This window comes from Mus pahari, chromosome 2, assembly GCF_900095145.1.
Source record: "Mus pahari chromosome 2, PAHARI_EIJ_v1.1, whole genome shotgun sequence".
Taxonomy (NCBI): Eukaryota; Metazoa; Chordata; class Mammalia; order Rodentia; family Muridae; genus Mus; species Mus pahari.
In genome coordinates, this window is record NC_034591.1 from 31,142,588 (window position 1) to 31,162,541 (window position 19,954).

Consider the following 19,954-nt stretch of genomic DNA (forward strand, 5'->3'; position numbering starts at 1 on the left):
CTCCTTTCCTAGTTTCCTCCCTGAAAAATCCCCTATACCCTCCCCCTGCTCTGCTCCCCAACCCACCCACTCCCACTTTCTGGCCCTTGCATTCCCCTGTACTGGGGAATATAAGCTTTGCAAGACCAAGAGCCTCTCATACCATTGATGGCCAACTAAGCCATTCTCTGCTACATATGCAACTAGAGACACAAACTCTGGGGTGTACTGGTTAGTTCATATTATTGTTCGTCTTATAGGGTTGCAGACCCCTACAACTCCTTGGGTACTTTCTCTAGTTCCTTCATTAGGGACACTGAGTTCCATCCAATAGATGACTATGAGCATCCACTTCTGTATTTGCCAGGCACTGGCATAACCTCACAAGAGATAGCTATATCAGGGTCCTGTCAGCAATATCTTGCCAGCATATGTAATAGTGTCTGGGTTTGGTGGTTGTTTATGGGATGGAACCCCGGGTGGGGCAATCTAAAGAGCTATGCTACTATGGTAGGCACTAGGGTTCTCAGCAGGACATCCTGGCCAACTCACTCTTGGTATCTAAAACTGAAGGAGACCAAGCTTTCCTCCTGAAATCCCACAGAACAATTACCACCCAAATGCCTGAGAAAGTGGTTTCATACAAACAAGTAGAAAAGCACAGTAGACATTTTTCTGAGAACAAGTACATCTGACCAATTGCAAGCTGAGGATTTGGGCTCAAAGCAGCCATTTATAGGATTATCATTAAAGGATGGTGGCATGCCCATGGGAAAAGGCAGAAGAGTTACTAAGCACAAAAGTTCTCAAGATATGAGACAAATGAAACCTGGGTTTGTGGTAAACTGCGGGAAACAGTTGAGGCCCCAAGGATATATTTTATTAATATTTCCACTCCTGATATAATAACTACACACTGGTTTTGCTATGAAATAGACTTTGCTAATCTTAGTCACAATCTGGAGTAGGCTGAGTATGATCTGGAAACAGGATTAATTTATTTGCAATTATAACATTAGTAAGAGTCTTTTCTCCTTTTTCATACCAGTAACCTTTGTTTACTTTGGTTAGGTAAATAGTTAAACATGACAACCACAGCAAACAAGAGACATTCACTAAAATACTTGAGATTATTGATGGCTATTAAATTATATTAGCATTTTATACATAAATATGTACTATCGGATGAATTTTATATGAAATAATATAAGATAAATGTGATGAGAATTTTAAAGCAACTTTGTCCCATGTGACTTCATATGCTTCATGCTATATTTACATATTTTAATTAAGATGATTTTATTTTTAAATACTGGAAGAAAGGAAGGTGGTAAGACAAATGTAACTCATTTATATTTTTACAGCCTAATACAAATTTTATTTATATACTTCTGTTTTCCTCATAATGGATTTTTGGTCTTCATGGATGAATTCTCTTAAATTCCTGGTCATTAAAAATGCAGTCATAAACTGAGCTTGGCAGTGAAAATATTTAACTCTGGTAGTTGGGAAACAGATAGGTGGGTAACAGACATCTATGAGTTATAGGCCAGTAAGTTTGGGGCAATCTATGGCTACATAGTGAGATCACCTCAAAAAAAGTATTAAAAAGAACAATTCTCCATATATATGTATATAAATATATGCATGTATATATAAATATATACATATGTATATTTGATATATGGTATTGATTATTCATTATTAGTTAAAATTTTAAATTAAGTAGAAAAATGTGTTAACTGTAAACAGATAGAATATTAATAGAGATAATGATATATATTAGTATGCAATTACATAAAGAAGTTTATTTGAAATTGACTGTTCATCCTTAGTCTTATAAAAATAAATTCATCATGATAATAAATTTGGATGTACATAAATACTCCCTGATGTCATGCCATGGAGTTAGCAGCTACTTTTCAAGTACTTAGCAGTAAGGAGAAATAATTAGAAAATTAGAATTAGTTTTACCATTAGCCATCTTTTAAACCATTTTCATATGTGCCAACTATTATTAAAACTTCTAGAACTTTCTCAGTACTGAGTAGTTAAGTAGTTAAGGAGACTCTGTTGGGGCCTGAATTCAGCACCTTTTACTACAGGGAATAAAAGCTTTTAAGATGAACAAAGAAATGAAAATAAAAATTATTTTGTGTTTAGAGATGACATGACTGCTACATAAGTGCAGATTGGCCTTTTCAAGTACCTGGGAACTGAGATTCCTTCAATAGTCCTTCTGGGACTTGTATCTCAAACAACCCCATGAACTAAAAAAAAAAGGTAGGGTTCTTCCTCTGACTTAGCCTGAGCATTTTTGTTGAATCTGCTCTAAGAATCAAGAATCAAAAATAAATAAATAAATAAATAAATAAAAAATGACATGGGTTGTATTTTGTAGGAAGGAATGGTTTAAGAGAGGCTTTGAATGGGCTGTGGCTGCCGTGTGTCAAGGCCTACAGTACAGGCATCACTAATTATTTATATCCTGCTGTTAAGCATGAAACAGGCTTGGCTGCCCTTACAGCAGCTGCAGTCTCTCCATGTGTGCAGCACCGTGAACTTTATGTGGGAGCTCTCCTGAAGAGCTTGCAGGGGCAAGGGGCACTACAAGCAGGTAGAATCATTGTCAGAAGAGCCTTTCTGAAGAGGCCTGGTGCACCGGCAGTAATTAATGCAGGTGGTATTTTAGACAAGGGCGCTAATGAGCTTTGATATGCATGCAGGTGAGGGAGTGCTGAATCAGTAGAGCCATTAATGAACCTATGACAGCCTAATTAGCTACAATTTAAAATCTATGGAATCTAATCAGAGGAGCTGAACACTGCGGCAAATCTGTGTATGAATGAGTCTTTCTAAATACTCCAATCTGTTGCTTAGTCACTGATTGATACTAATTGCTTTTTTTCCTCTATTGTGTATAGGAAAATGCCCAATTTTGCTCTGATAGGGGAGGACACAACATTGAAGTTAAATACCTAAGATGTTTTAGCTGCTTAAGTTTAATCAGTCGATGCTTAAAAAAATTCAACACAAAATTAATTTTCAACTCTGAATGTAGATGATTTGAAATATATCACCAACTTCCTTATATATTAAGTTGGCAAGATAGTATAGCTGTTAATCAACTCCAAATCACCTCTGGGCAGTACGCAAAGGTACTATAACACACAAATACATAAAACACACAGATTAATCCATGATTTGTTAAAAAGGGTTTTATTTATGCTAGTTATCAGAAGTAACAGGACAGTGTACGTTTATTGAATATATTAAGTAAATGTAGTTTTCTGAGGTTAAAACAATCTATTAAACATTTTTTTTCAAAGTACCCGAGCTAAATGCTCTGTCAGAAAATGAGACAGATTTTATGAAGGTGCGCAGGGATCCTATTTTGTAGTGCCATTTCATAATAACTGACGCATAAAAGGTACAAGCAGTTTTTCTACTTTGACATTTCACCCTTATACAGCACAATTCATCTGAGAACCTTAAAGAACTTTGTAGGCTCTGATTTATTGAGTCTTAGAACACCACTGGAAGACAGGTCACTATGTCTATCCTCCTTTATAGTCAGCTCAACTGAGCTCCATTTGTTGAAGGTCACAAGGGAGTCGCTGGAAGAACTATAAAAAGCAAAGCCAAAAGCCCAGAGAGCAAGTCCCTTACCTTTCCCGTTTGATAAATGGTGCGTTTCACAATTCTGACATTTACCAAAAATAAAATAAAATAAAATAAAATCTATGCATCTATTTTTGAACATAAATAGAAAGAAAATCATTGTGAAATGTTGATATTCTAATTATGTTTTACCTTTTAAAGGTGATCTTTAGTGTTTTATCAGTTTTGTTCATTATATTGATTTAAAATCAAGTGAAATGAATTACACCATCGCATGATTGCTGTCAGAACAAATCTTCATAAGGAAGTTTTTCTTAGATTAGTCACCATAACTAAGGATTTCTTCTTTCTCATTTCTTAATTTAACAAATTCCAACACTAGTGAGCATCATTTCTTCCTTTAACTTACACAATCCACAAGGAATCTCTATACTATGCCATTAAGGGTTAGGATTTCCAAGTGTGAACATTATAGGGATACTGCTATAGTCCATGACAATATTTCACAGTAGAATTGCAGGGGCTGTTGAGATAGCTCAGTTGGTATCAGTATTTGCCCTGAAAACATTGGGCACTGAGTCAAGAATCTCAGCACTCACAAATAAATATGTTGTTTTGTACAGTCATAGCTGTGCTTGCTTATTATATCAGTTTTGAAGGGTGAGGACAGGCAGAACCCAAGAGTTCACTGGCCAACTGAAATAGCAAACATCCAACCTCATGAGAAATTGAGGTAGAGAGCAATAGAAAAAGGTATTTAATATTCTGTTTGCCTTCAGTATGTGAATGGCCACAAACTCCTATACATATACCACATGCATATATATAATACACACACACACATATAACCATACTATACACAAAAATGAGCATAGGGCATTAGATTTTAACACCAGGAGAAATGGATAGAATATCATAATATTTAGCCCACAGGTTTTCCAAAACTATTCTTATGTTATGAATTTATTTAAGAGGATTTATGTCTTCTTTTACATACCTGTAATTTAACAAAAATATAAACCTGCCATATAAATAAATTTTGATGTAAATATCAAGATACTTAAAGTATGTGAATAAAAATAGAAAACTAAATAATACTATTACACATAATTAATATACCTTGCTTATATAATAACATAATATTTACTATTTTTCATTGAATTTTTAATACATTTTTCAGTAATGCTTTGAATTTAAGAAAAACAGTTAACAAAGGAAGCAATTAGTAAAATATACAATTATTTTATACAAATTAAAATTTGCCAATTGATAAGGCTAAAACAGTGACCAGTTCAGAACATGCACTGCTTCTTCAGAGGACCTGAGTTAAGTTCTCTGGACCAATTCTGAGATGATGACCACTTCTTGTAATTCAAGTTGTTGGGGAATCCAGTGGCCATGGCCTCCACAAGAAACCACACACATATGTTCATACACTCACATATGTTCCCATACACATGTAATTAAAAATAATAAAAGCATATCTTTAAAACATTAACTATCAGGATAATGTAACTTGTCTGCAATAAATATGATTAAGCCAAAAATATAATCAGAAAACACTACCACAAGAAACAGAATATTAGATGCAAAGTAACAATGTAAGACCGAAAATAAAGTAGAAAACAACACAGGATCCAGCAGCCACCCTGTCAATTTTGCTGAGCAATTGGGAAATTATAAATGAGTTCAGTTCATATTTCAGCGATTCATTCTTTCAAATACACTAAATATCACAAGCATACTTTAAGTAAAGCATGAGCAATTTTAAGACAAGCAATTTGCGAGTAAACCAACTTCCTAAATCTGTAATTTTGACATATGAGGCTTCACTGGACCATCCATCTATTGAAGAAATTCAAATGCTCTCTTACATTGATAATACTCAATATTGATTTTTTATGATTTCTAGAATTATCCTTGTCTAAGCTTCAGTAAGAGAAATTACATGAAAAAAGTGAAGGTTCGACTCACATACTCTAACATGAAGTCAGAAAAAAAACCTAAAGACTTCATTAGCGAGGAGAATGCTAAGTTCAGGAACAAAAATCAAAAATACAATAAATAGTGAAATATATTCACTTTTAAAATGTAAATGAAATTATATTAAAAAATTTTAATACCTAACATAAATTTTAGACATTCTTAAAAATCCATGTGCTACAGAAATGGCTCTGAAAATTGCATTTAAATCCCTGTCACTATGTAGGACTTTAGGTGCTGAAGCAGTCTGTAACATTTATGGTGGTGGTAGTGGTGGTGGTGGTGAAGAGATGGGTAACAAATCTCACTGGCTTTGGTTTAGATGTAAGAATTAGCTTCAGATTTGGAGAGAGAACTTTTTCCCCAAAATAAGATAGATACAAATGACCTGCATATGAGAAGCAACTACCTCACATGGTGTTAATCCAAATATCACAAATTAAATAAATATTTCTACGGCAGAGCTGTTTTCCATCAAATTTAATGTGAATGTATGTATGTATGTATGTATGTATGTATGTATGTATGTATGTATATTCTTCATCTTAACTGGTACTTTATAATACTCAGCAATATATATATTTTCATATATTAGTATCCAGAGAATTCTTGACTAAAATGTTTAATATTGCTTAATACATATGAGGAGAAAAAAATTATCATTTTTAAAATGATGGCTAATAATTATTTCCAAATTAAGGGATGTATCCTCAGCTAACCCAGATATTCCTTTTTAACTGAAAATAGTTTGAATCAGAATCAGAATTTTTTCATGATTTCTATTGTGAACAGATGTTAAAAAAAAAGAAGAAATGTGGCTTCCCATGTTTACATTTGTTTAATATGCAGTTTCATTGCTGTATTAATATTGGCCAGAAACATCTCAACATTTTCCTTTGACAATAAACAGGGACAAAGACCATGCATTACATGTTCAAGCAATTTTCCCTCAATCATTTATGAGGTGAAGAAAATAAATTAAAATAATTTTATACAGTATATATTTGGATTATTTTATTTTATTTTTGTTTGTTTGTTTGTTTGTTTTGGATCTTTGAGACAGGCTTTTACTGCGTAGCCCTAGCTGTCCTAGAACTTACTATGTAACACAAAGAGACTTTGAACTTGTGGCAAATCTCCTGCCTCTGACCACTAGGTGCATCAATTACAGTCATTAATGACCACAATCAGTTCTTCCATATTAATTTTGAGAAAATTTTGATTTTATAAAAACAGTTCAAACTACTGAGTCATATGTAACTTATGTTCTCAAATCTTACAGTGCTTTAAAAATGTGTTTCTATTCCATTGTGTAAATGAACCACATTTTCTTTATTCAGTCTTCTGTTGTGGAACATCTGGGATGTTTCCAGCTTCTGGTTATAACAGATAAGGCTGCACTATGACCATATTAGAGAACTTACCCCTGTGGTATAGTGCAACATCTTTTAGGTATATGCCCAAGAGTGGTATAGCTGAGTCTTTTGATAGATCTATTTCCAATTTTCTGAGGAACCTCCAGATTGATTTTCAGAGTGTTTCTAGTCATAAGGTAGAATTTATTGAAAGCAGACACTGAGCAGATACTAAAGTCACATCTTCAAAGCTAAGTGGATAAAGATTGGCCTTGGAAGTCAACTTAATCCTTGGTCAATTTCTTCTTTCTTTAGAAGAACTTGTTAACATCTCATTTTCCTTAAACGTGATACAGTTGGTGTCTTAGTTTACTAGAGAAAGTAAGAGGCCATCGAAATGAAATTGTTTCAGTTGATTCTGCATTTTATCCCTAAATATCAGTCAATTTGGAGATCACACTTAGAGAAATATACTGAAAAAGAAAAAAATTATTCTTCCAAGTCACTGAGGTCAGATATCATAGACACTACACTAAATTTAATTAAACCTATCTACATTTTCCAAGACTCAGCTCATTTGCCTATCCCCCACCCCCACAGACATGCACACACAAACAAAGCTGAAGACATGCCAGACTGCTGCTGCATGGACTTTCTTTCCTTTTTTTATTTTTGCTTTGCTTGGATGTGAAGATATCCTGTGAGTGAATGTTTCATACTGAGGAGTCAGCAATGAGGCTGCCGTTGAATGAGCTATATTGAGCGCTTTATTATGCTCATCTGAAAAGCAGAATCAGTGATTATGAACAACTTACAGGACAGCTGAAAGCAGTTAAATCATTTACTTGTAATACTCCCAAGATCTTAAAATGCTCCAATATATAAAACACATTCAGACACTGCAGCTTTTTTACACTCAGCCCTCTGGAATCTGCGGGAGCTTTTCATTTCATCCCTTTTCTCCCTATTCTGTTGGAAGACAAAAGTTTCCACAAGTAGACAGTTTCCTGCCTTTTGCTTGAACTAGAGGTTTAAACTCATAGACTTTCAAATGTAGAAGAAAAAATAAAGCAAGCAGCATTTAGCAAAAGATTTTTCTCTATTGATACTGCTTATTTCAAATTTGGAAAGGCCCACTTATCCTGAAGTTCTTGGGCAACAAGCTCCAGTAGCAGTGAGGTCATTTATTAATGTTCACACCAGGATATTCATGATCAAGTCTGACTCAGGTTTGGCATTTAGAAATGGAGAGCATAATAGCCTAATCTTATTTAGCACTGTCCTGGTTAAAGGTGAGATGGAGAAAAATTTGTGACTGATGGTGAAAGTTTCTAGATCAGATAATAAAGAGTACTTGATTTATATGACTTGATGAATACCCTTAATAATAAGAAGATACTATCTTTTAAACAATATTTTTTATCATGCATAAAAAGGAAATTAATGAACAGATGAGATTGCCCATAATGCTATGGACATCTAAACACCTTAGATTAAAGGGTCCTAGCAAAACATACCTATTTTCCATGTAAGGTCTCTTACTCATTGGACATTGCAGATAAATTGACTAAAGGATGTCTGTGTTAATCACTAGTTTAGATCTTACTATAATCTTTAAAAACAGTGCATCATTCAGCTTTATGTTTTTTCTGATCTTCTCCTCAACAGTACTGTAATAGGAACATAGAATTATTCATAGTGTTACATCTGATTAAGAGATATTACCATGACACTTTGCACGCCAGAGGAGAGGTCGCCTCTAGGGCGGGCTCTGACGACCAGAGCAGGTCAGAGAGCCATCTTGTATCACAGGTCCCTCAGAGACCAGTCTGCACAAGAGAAAGCACAGGCAGCAGAAGCAACAAATCTTCTGAGACAGGCACCCTTTCCAGTCTTCATCTTCAGCCAAGAAACAGATCTGAGCTCCAGACATCTGCCACCTTACCTGCAAGAGGAATGTTTGTATGTAGAGCTTACTCTGACCACTGAGACTAAGGAGAGAGTTGGACTCACAGGAGTGCTAACAGAGGCTAAGAGAATCACAGGAGGAACAAGCTCCAGTCAGAGACAGCTATAACAACTAACGCCAGAGATTACCAGACAGCAAAAGGCAAACAAAAGAATCTTAACAACAGAAACCAAGACCATTTACTATCATCAGAACCCAGCAACTCCCAACTCAGCAAGTCATTGATACCCCAAGACACCTGAAAAGCAAGATTCAGATTTGATATCATATATCATGATCCTGGTAGAGGATGTTTAAGAAGGAAATTAATAACTCACTTAAAAAATACAGGAGAACATGGCTAAACAGGTAGAAGGCCTTAAAGAGGAAGAACAAAAATCCCTTAATGAATTACAGGAAAACACAGCTAAACAAGTAGAAGCCCTAAAGGAAGAAACACAAAAATCCCTTAAAGAATTACAAGAAAAGACAACAAAACAGGAGATGGAATTGAACAAAACAATCCAAGATCTAAAAAGGGAAGTAGAAACAATAAAGAAAACCCAAAATAAGACAACTCTGGAGATAGAAACTCTAGGAAAGAATTCAGGAATCATAGATGCAAGCATCAGCAACAGAATACAAAAGATGGAAGAAAGAATCTCAGATGCAGAAGATTCTATAGAGAACACAGACACAACAATAAAAGAAAATGCAAAATGCAGAAAGATCCTAATTCAAAACATCCTGGAAATCAAGGACACAATGAGAAGACCAAACCTAAGGATAATAGTAGATGAGAATGAAGATTTTCAATTTAAGGGACAGCAAATATCTTCAACTAAATTATAGAAGAAAACTTCCCAAACCTAAAGAAAGAGATGCCCATGAACAAACAAGAAGCCTACAGAACTCCAAATAGACTGGACCAGAAAAGAAATTCCTCCTGACACATAATAATCAGAACAACAAATGCACTAAATAAAGATAGAATATTAAAACCAATAAGGTAAAAATGTCAAGTAACATACACATGCAGGCCTACTAGAATTACACCAGACTTCTCACCAGAGACTATGAAAGCCAGAAGATCCTGGACAGATGTTATAAAAACCCTAAGAGAACATAAATGCCAGGCCAGGCTACTATACCAAGCAAAACTCTCAAATACCATAGATGGAGAAACCAAGTTATTCCATGACAAAACCAAATTCACACAATATCTTTCCATGAATCCAGGTTTTCAAAGGATAATAAAGGAAAAACACCAACACAAGGACAGAAACTACACCCTAAAAGGAACAGGAAAGTAACCCTTCAACAAACCTAAAAGAAGACAATTGCAAGAACAGAATCCCAAATTTAACAACAAAAATAACAGGAAGCAGTAATTAGTTTGCTTTAATATCTCTTAATAACAATGGATTAATTCCTCAATTAAAATACATAGACTAAGAGACTGGCTACACAAGCAGGACCCAAGATATTGCAGCTTACAGGAAACATACCTCAGGGAAAAAGACAGACACTACCTCAGAGTAAAAGGCTGGAAAACAATTTTCCAAGCAAATGGTCTGAAGAAGCAAGCTGGAGTAGCCATTCTAATATTGAATACAACTGACTTTCAATCCAAAGTTATCAAAAAAGTCAAGGAGGGGCACTTCATACTCATCGAAGGTAAAATCTTCCAAGATGACCTCTCAAATATGAATATCCATGCTCCAAATAAAAGGGCAGCCACATTCATTAAAGAAACATTAGTAAAGCTCAAAGCACACATTGCTGTTGGGGTCTCCCACCTCCACTAATCACTTTACCTCTAAACATTATATTGCACCCCCTACAGGCGCACAGAATTGCTACGGAGAGGACCTCCCCAGATCTCCCAGAATGCAGCATCCTTGGACGCCTATGATAGTTCGAACCGCCCATGATCCCTAGGACCGCCCACCATCCCTTGGACCCACCTACGTCGTCTCTACCTCGATCCTTGGACCGCCAGGGCATCTTCAAAGGGACTCAAGGGCCGGCTGAAAACCTTTCCTTGTACTTAAGCAAAGTCCGATTAATAAAAATTGAGCCTTGATCAGAATCTTGACAGGGCATCCATTTTCCTTTCGCAGCCTATTTCCTTTTAGAATATTTTTGCCCTTCTGTACGAACCCAGACCGGAGTGTTTCTACAGGAGCGGGAACACTCAAGTGGCGCCAAAAGTGGGGCTTGAACCCATGACCCTGAGATTAAGAGAATGTTTAGAGGGAGAGTGATTAGGGGAGGTGGGAGTCCCCAACACATTGCACCTCACACAATAATAGTGGGAGACTGCAACACCCCACTCTCATCAATGGACAGATCCTGGAAACTGAAGCTAAACAGAGACACACATTGACACTAACAGAAGTTATGAAACAAATGGATTTAACAGATAACTGCAGAACATTTTATCCGAAAACAAAAGGATATACCTTCTTCTCAGCATCTCATAGTACCTCCTCCAAAATTGACCATATAATTGGTCACAAAACAGGCCTCAACAGATACAAATTATTGAAATTATCCCATGCATCCTATCAGATCACTACATACTAAGGCTGATCATCATTAACAGCATAAATAATAGAAAGATAACACTCATGTGGAAACTGAACAACACTTTACTTAATGATAACTTGGTAAAGGAAGAAATAAAGAAATAAATTAAAGACTTATTAGACTTTAATGAAAATGAAGCTGCAGCATACCCAAACTTATGGGACACAATGAAAGCATTCCTAAGAGGAAAATTCATAGCCCCGAGTACCCCCAAAAAGAAACTAGGCACAGCATACACTAGCAGCCTGACAGCACACCTACAAGCTCTAGAATGAAAGGAAGGAAATTCACTGTACAGGAGTAGAAGGCTGGAAATAATCAAATTTAGGGCTGAAATCAACCAAGTGGAAACAAAAAGTACTATTCAAAGGATCAACCAAACCAGGAACTGGTTCTTTGAGAAAATCAACAAGATAGATAAACCCCTAGGCAGACTAACTAGAGGGCACAGGGACAGTATACTAATTAACAAAATCAGAAATAAAAAAGGAGACAGAATAACAGAACCTGAGGAAATCCAAAGCATTATCAGATCCTTCTACAAAAGGCTATACTCAACAAAACTGGAAAACCTGGATGAAATGAATAACTTACTAGAGAGATACCAGAGATTGAAGTTAAATCAGGATCCCAATAACCATATAAACAGTCCCATTTCCCCTAAAGAAATAGAAGCAGTCATCAATAGTCCCCCAACCAAAAAAAGCCCAGGATCAGATGGGTTTAGTGCAGAATTCTATTAGACCTTCAAAGAAGACCTAATCCAACTCTCGTCAAAGTATTCCACAAAATATAAACAGAAGATACTCTACCCAATTCATTCTATGAAGCCACAATTACCCTGATACCTAAACCACATAAAGATCCAACAAAGAAAGAGAACTTCAGAACAATTTCCCTTNTGNATATCAATGCAAAAATACACAATAAAATCCTCGCAAACCGAATACAAGAACACATCAGAATGATCATCCATCATGAACAAGTTGGCTTCATCCCAGGGATGCAGGGATGGTTTAATATAGGGAAAACCATCAACGTAATCAAACTCAAAGACAAAAAACACATGATCATCTCCTTAGATGCTGAGAAAACATTTGATGAAATCCAACAATCCTTCATGGTAAAAATCATGGAAAGATCAGGAAGTCAAGGCCCATACCTAAACATAATAAAAGCAATCTAAAGCAAACCAGTAGCCAACATCTAACTAAATGGAGAGAAACTTGAAGCAATCCTACTAAAATCAGGGACTACACAATGCTGCCCACTTTCTCCCTACCTATTAAATATAGTAGTGGAAGTCCTAGCTGGAGCAATTCAACAACAAAAGTACATCAAGGGGATACAAATTGGAAAGGAAGAAGTCAAAATATCACTATTTGCAGATGACATGCTAGTTTGGAGCTGAGAGTAAAGAATGGACCATCCAGAGACTGCCCCACCCAGGGCTCTATCCCATTATCAGCCACCAAATGCAAACACTATTTCATACACCAGCAAGATTTTGCTGAAAGGACCCTAATATAGCTGTCTCTTGTGAGGCTATGCTAGTGTCTGGCAAACACAGAAATGGATGCTCACAGTCATCTATTGGATGGAACACAGGGCCCCCAATTGAGGAGCTAGAGAAAGTACCCAAGGAGGTGAAGGGGTCTGCAACCTTAACGGTGGAAAAACAATATGGACTAACCAGTACCCCCAGAGCTCGTGTCTCTAGCTGCATATGTAGCAGAAGATGGCCTGGTCAGTCATCATTAGGAAGAGAGGCCCCTTTGGCTTGCAAACTTTATATGCCCCAGTATAGGGGAATGCCATGGCCAAGAAATGCGAGTCGGTTAGTAGGGGAGCAGGGCGGGTGGAGGATATAGATCACTTTGTGGACAGCATTTGAACTGTTAATGAAGAAAATATCTAATAAAAATTGAAAAAAAAAGTGATACTACCCTTAACCAGACTAACTAGAGGACACAGGGACTGTATTCTAATTAACAAAATCAGAAATGAAAAGGGAGTCATAACAACAGATCCTGAGGAAATCCAAAACATCATCAAATCCTCCTACAAATGCTATACTCAACAAAACTGGAAAACCTTGATGAAATGGACAAATTCCTAGACATATACCAGGTACCAAAGTTAAATCCGGATCAGATTAACGATCTAAACAGTTCCATTTCCTCTAAAGAAATAGAAGCAGTCATTCAATAGTCTCCCAACCAAAAAAAGCCCAGGACCAGATGGGTTTAGTGCAGAATTCTATCAGACTTTCAAAGAAGACCTAATTCCAACTCTCGTCAAAGTATTCCACAAAATAGAAACAGAAGGTACTCTACCCAATTCATTCTANGAANCCACAATTACTCTGATACCTAAACCACACAAAGATCCAACAAAGAAAGAGAACTTCAGACCAATTTCCCTTATGAATATNNATGCAAAAATACTCAATAAAATCCTCGCAAACTGAATCCAAGAACACATCAAAGTGATACTACCATATTATTTCAGCCATACATGATCATCATCTTTGTCCTCATCCCCATCAACCTTGAGAATGAGGAGCTACTAATTTGTTCAAATTTCCAGCTCTTCTATTCATTTGCCACCCTTTTAAATATACGTGTATAATACTGCCTCTGAACTTAGAATTCCCCTATACCTTACAATAACTGATGCTATGATTTTAGCAACATTCAGGCCTCAGAACCCAGTACTTATTCCTTCTGCAATTGTGAGAACAAAACCCTAATATATCAAAGTTAATAGTTCTTGGATAATCCCTAGTGTCCTCACTTAGCCTTTTAGCTTCTGTAGTTCTACTTTGGGCTAAGTGTTCTTGCTAATTGAGGTGTGTCAACCCAGAATGTGACTTTTGTGCTTAAAATCTCATCCCAAGAAAGGCTTGGGATTGCATTTAAGATCTAAACATCTGTGGAGTTCCTGGAAAACTAATAAAGTCAATCTATTTATTGAACCAATGTCCAAGTTGTCTTTTTGATAGATATGTCACAATATTTCCTTGAATGAAATATATGACTATATTTAGTTGGGCAACTATAAACTCTGTGCAAGTTCAAGCAATCTCAGGTGGGGAAGTATCCACAAAGTCCTTCCTCTAGCTGCAGCAGTTTGTAGGTTCTGAGAGAGGGAGAATCAGGATTTTATTTAAGTGTATGGCTCCTGGTTGTTTGATCATTCTTTGAGTGGATACCCACACACTCAAGACTAATAAAAATTGGAATTAATGAATTTATAAAAGGAGAAGGGAAAGAAGGAGAAACAATAAGAAACAACAGGGAGAAAGAGGAAGCAGCCCTCCCTGAACCCTTTCTACTATCTCTGATGGATCTCACAGTTCTTCCCCTTCTAAACTCCAACCCCACACAACTGCTACTTTATCACAGCCCCCAATTGACTGGAGAATTTTTTTTTTGTCTACCACTCTTCCTCAGATCCAATACCCCAGTCCTTTCATTGCTGTCCTCTTTCCCACTATTCAAAGGAGACTAAATAACAACTTCTTTGTTTAGTGCTCTCTTCTCCTTCCTCTTGATGATGCTCTCAGATACCTATTCATTCCACATTCCCAAGTGTAAGCACTCAATAGTCCAGAAAATGTTTTACTTGGTAAACTCAGTGGCTATAACTATCATCTCTAAAAATATTTCCTTATAAAGCAACATACAGAATTAACACTCCCCAAAAATCCAAAGAGGAAACAGAAACCAAAGAATAAATACTAACCTACAAATCCATAAATAAGCACATAGGCCTATAATTAAACTAATTGCAGATGCCTAAATGTCAGCCTAAAAAGAAAAATAATAACAGCAAGAGTAATATGTGTCCAGTAGAACCCAGCCACACTAAACCAGGCCCTGAATATTGAAACAAAGCTGAAGAACATGAAAAACACCATACTGGAGAGATTGCCCAGTGGTTAGGAGCACTGACTGATCAGAGATTCTGAGTTCATTTCCTAGCAATCACATGGTGGCTCACAACCATCTGAAAATGGGATCCAATGCCTTCTTCTGGTGTGTCTGAAGACAGCTATGGTGTACTCAGAAACATAAAATAAATAAATTAATTTTTTAAAAAGAATAAAAGAAAAAGACTGTAAAGCAACCTGTATGCTGACAATAGAAGTTTTTAAATAGAAAATTATTGAATCCCCTAAAGAAATGCAGAAAAACACAAAAAGTATAAGGAAGTGGAAAAAACTGTTCAAAAAATCAAAATAAAAATAGAATCAATAAAGAAAACCCAAACTGAGTGAATTCAAGGAACAAAAACTGTAGGAATTAAGAAAGGACCTATTAAGTGTAGCTTTACCAATAGTATAGGAGATGGAGGAAATAATCTCAGGCAATAAAAATACAATAAAAGCAATGAATACACTGGTCAAAGAAAATGTTATATCTAAAAGATTCTTGACATAAAACACCAAGAAAATCTGGAACACTATAAAAAAGATAAAACCTAAAATAATAGGAATAGAAGAAGGTCATGGAAACCTAGCTCAAAGGCCCAAAAAATGTTTTCAACAAAATCAAAGATGATACTTTTCTTAACCTGTAAAAAGAGGATGCCTGTAAAGTTATAAGAAGAATGTAGACCATAAAATCAACTGATCCGGAAAGGAAAGCACTCTTTCCACCTAATAATCAAAATACTAAACATACAGAACAAGGGCATACTACTAAAAGCTTCAAAAGAAGATGACCAAGTAGCTTAAAACAGCATATCTATTAGAATTACACCTAACTCCAAATGTAGAATCTCAAAGTAGAAGGTTACAGAAAGAAGTGCTGCAGATTCTAAGAGAAAACAGATTCTATCCCAGACTACTATATCCAGCAAAACTATAAATTCCCATAGATGGAAAAAGTAAGCTATTCAATGATAATCTCAAATTTAAAGATGTCTATCTACAAATTCTACACTTCAGCAGATGTTATAAGAAAAAGTCAAGTACAAAGGTTAATTATATATAAACACAGGGAATAAACAATCCCACACCAGTCAACTACCCCAAAATGGAAATATATATATATATATATATATATATATATATATATATGCACACAACTACACACACACATACACACACACACACACACACACACACACACACACACACACACATTGAGAGAGAGATAGACAGAGAAAGAGAGACAGAGAGAAACAGAGAAAGAAAGAGAGAGGACCACCACCACTACCAAAAACAACAAAATGACACTAATCAACAATCATTGGTTACTGATATGTCCCCACATCGATGGTCTCAGTTTCCCAATAAAAAGATATGGACTAATAAAATGGATGAAAAATGGGATTCATCCTTCTGCTGAATCAAAAAACACACCCCAATATCAATGATAGATCTTATCTCAGAGTAAAGAGATGGAAAAAAAATATTTCAAGCAAATATAAATAAGAATCAAAGTGGTGTTGCCAATTTAATATTCAACAAAATAGACATTAAAAACTAATCAGAGAGGGTCTTAAAAGACACTACATACTAATGTAGAAAAAATATCCACCAAGATGACATTTTAATCTTTACTGTCTAGGCACTAAACTCAAGGGCAAAAATGTTCATATGGGAACTACTATGACAGCTTAAATCACATTTTATTTCTCACACACTGATAATAGGAGACTTAAATACCTTACTCTCACCAATGGACATGTAGTCTAGACAAATTTACACTGAGAAAAAAAAAAAAACACACACACACACATTAAAAACCTAAAGGCTCCAACAGATATTTGCAGAACTTTTCATGGAAACACACAGAAAAAGTAAATGTATCTTCTCTGCAACTTAAGAAACTTTCTCCAAAACTGACCATATACTCAGAAACAAAACAAGTCTCAATGGAGTACTATGGATTGGCTAAAGCTGGATATCTGCAATAACAAAAAGCAGAGAAATCTTAGAAACTCGTGAAAACTGAACAACTCTCTACAGAACGAAGATCAGATTGATACAGAAATATAGGAATTGCTGAGCAATGGTGGTGCTTGCCTTTAATCCCAGCACTTGGGTGGCAGAGGCAGGTGAATTTCCGAGTTTGAGGCCAGCCTGGTCTACAGAGNGAGTACCAGGACAGCCAGGGCTATACAGAGAAACCCTGTCTTGAAAAATAAAGAAATATAGAAATTAATAAATTTTTAAAATTCAATGAAAATGAACAAAGTGTACTCAGACTAATGGAACAAAATGAAAGTGGTGCCATGAGTTAATTTTATAGCAATAAGCAAGCAAGCAAACTAAGAAGCAAAAAAGAAGCAAACAAACAATGGCCCCCAAAAGCACAACCAAATCAAACCAAAAAAAAAAAAAAAAAAAAAAAACAAAAAAAAAAAAATAATAGGAGAGATAGAGTACTAAAAACGNCAAAAAAGAAGCAAACAAACAATGGCCCCCAAAAACAAAACCAAATCAAACCAAAAAAAAAAAAAAAAAAAAAAAACCAATAATAAAAAATAATAGGAGAGATAGAGTACTAAAAACGTAACAGCACACCTGAAAGCTCTGTAAGGAAAAGAGTAAATGGTAAGAAATAATCAAACTTAGGGCTGAAATCAATAAAGAAAGAGAAAAATAAAATAAGACAGTGATATTAGAGCTATTTCTTGAGAAAGTTAACAAATTTATTCTAACTAACTGAAAGGAAGAGAAAACACCCAAATTTTAAAAAACAAACAAACAGACAAAAAAACAAAAAACAAAAAACAAAAAACAAACAAAAAAAAAACACAGAAGTTCTGCCTGTTTTTTTGGTTTTTTTTTTTTTCTTTTTTTTTTCTGCTATGGCAGACTCCTAGTTGGTTTGCTTCCATGAAGAATCCTTATCCTGATCCATCCTAGATGACCTGCTGTACTCAGAGCAGTTGGACACACTGTACTCAGAGCAGTTGAGCAGTTGAGGACCCTCTGCACTTATAGCAGTTGGATCTACAACATTTAGAGTAGTTGAACAGTTGAGGGCCCTCTGCACACAAAGCAGTTGAGAATCTGCTTCTCTCAGTGCAATTGGGGAATCTGAGGATTGGCTGCACTCAGGGCAGTTGGACAATAGCTTGACTGCTCCACTGAAGACCAAAAGTCTGAAGTCCTCCCAAGAGATCTACTGCACCCAGGGCAGTAGTAGTCACCCAGACCAACAAATAACAGGGATATCCAGATGGCAAAAGGAAAATGCAAGACCAGAAGCAAAAGAAGCCAAAATATGTGGGCATCATCAGAATCTCAGTTCTCCCACTACAATAAGCTCTGAATACATCAATACACCTGAAAATCAGGAAGCTGACCTAATCTCATGAAGATAATAGAGTCCTTTAAGAAGGATAGCAATAACTCACTGAAAGAAATACAGGAAAACACAGGTAAATAGGTGAAGGAATTGAATAAAGTGATCAAAGTCTTAAAAGTGGAAGTAGAAACAATAAAGAAAACACAAATTGAAGCAATCTAGGAAATGGAAAACCGAGGAATGAGGTCAGGAATTACAGATGTAAGCATTACCAACAGAATACAAGAGATAAAAGAGAGAATCTTAGGCATTGAAAATATGGTAGAAGAGATTGACACAACTGTCAAAGAAAATTCAAAACATAAAAAAATCTCCTACACCAAAGCATTTAGGAAATTCAGGACACAATGAAAGACCAAATCTAAGAATAATTGGAATAAAGGAGATTCCCAGCTCAAAGAAACCGAGGATGTCTTTAACAAGGTCATAGAAGAAAATTTCCCCAAACTAAAGAAAGAGATGGCCATAAAGGTACAAGAAGCCTAAAGAACACCAAATACATGTGACCAGAAAGGAAAATCATTTCCTAACATTATTATAAAAACACTAAATGCACAGAGCAAATAAATAATATTAGATGCTACAAGGGAAAAAGTCCAACTAACATACAATGGTAGACCTGTCAAAATTACACCAGACTTCTCAACAGTGACTATGAAATCCAGAAGAGCCTGACCAGAGGTCATGCAGATTCTAAGAGAACACAAATGCCAGCCCAGGCTACTATGCCTAGCAAAACTATCAATCAACTTAGATGGAGAAACCAAAATATTCCAGAACAAAACCAAACTCAAACAGTATCTATCTACCAACCCCATCCTACAGAGGATCCTGGAAGGAAAACTCCAACACAAGGAAGGTACCTGCACCAAAGAAAGGACAAGATATTAAGCATCTCACAACAAAGTCAAAAGCAGAGCCACAAGCACATAAAGCCACCTACAAAAACAAACATATCAGGAACCAACAGTCATCTCTCTTTAATATCTCTCAATATTAATGAACTCAGCTCACCTATAAAAAGACATAAGCTAATAGACTGGGTACTCAAACAATATTCACCATTTTTCTGCATACAAGAAACACACCTCGATAACAAAGACAGGCACTATCTCAGAGTAAAAGTATGGAAAATGGTTTGCCAAGCA